The sequence below is a fragment of the Mastomys coucha genome, unplaced genomic scaffold (genome assembly GCF_008632895.1).
Source record: "Mastomys coucha isolate ucsf_1 unplaced genomic scaffold, UCSF_Mcou_1 pScaffold21, whole genome shotgun sequence".
Lineage (NCBI taxonomy): Eukaryota > Metazoa > Chordata > Mammalia > Rodentia > Muridae > Mastomys > Mastomys coucha.
In genome coordinates this window covers 81,344,176-81,344,747 of record NW_022196904.1, presented here as the reverse complement: position 1 = coordinate 81,344,747, position 572 = coordinate 81,344,176, and positions in this window count along the sequence as shown.

The window sequence follows — 572 nt, the reverse complement described above, 5'->3', positions numbered from 1 at the left end:
AAGAAGGAATGAAATGTCCACCTTTTGGTCTTCCTTCTTCTTGAGTTCCTTGTGGAATGTGGGTTGTGAAGAATTTTTATAAAAACATTTTAATACAGTTTAAGAAATCCACTTTTTTCCAATATAATATTTTTGTTGGTCATTTGGGAATTTCATATTATATGCCCACCACACTCACTTCCCAGTCCTCCTACATCTGCTCCCCCTCCCTTTGGCCCTCCTTCCCTGCAAAGAAAAAGAAGAAAGAGGGAAAAAGGAAAGAAAAAAGGCCCATTTTGTGTTGTTTATACACTCATTAGAGTGTGGTGAAATGCTCAGAGGCTAGCCCCCTAAGGAAAGCTGAATCTTTATTCACCTGCATACCCTCTAACCCCTCCCCAAACCTCCCCAATCTACACCCCCAGCCAGAATTCAGCAGGAGAATGCAAAGCTATTTAGTATGGAATTGTTTGAAGAGAGACATGTATATCGACAGAAACTCTTTCCATAAGAATTACAGTTTTAGTTGGTGGTTGAGACCCTGGGAGCTCTGAGGGTACTAGTTAGTTCATATTGTTGTTCCTCCTAAGGGG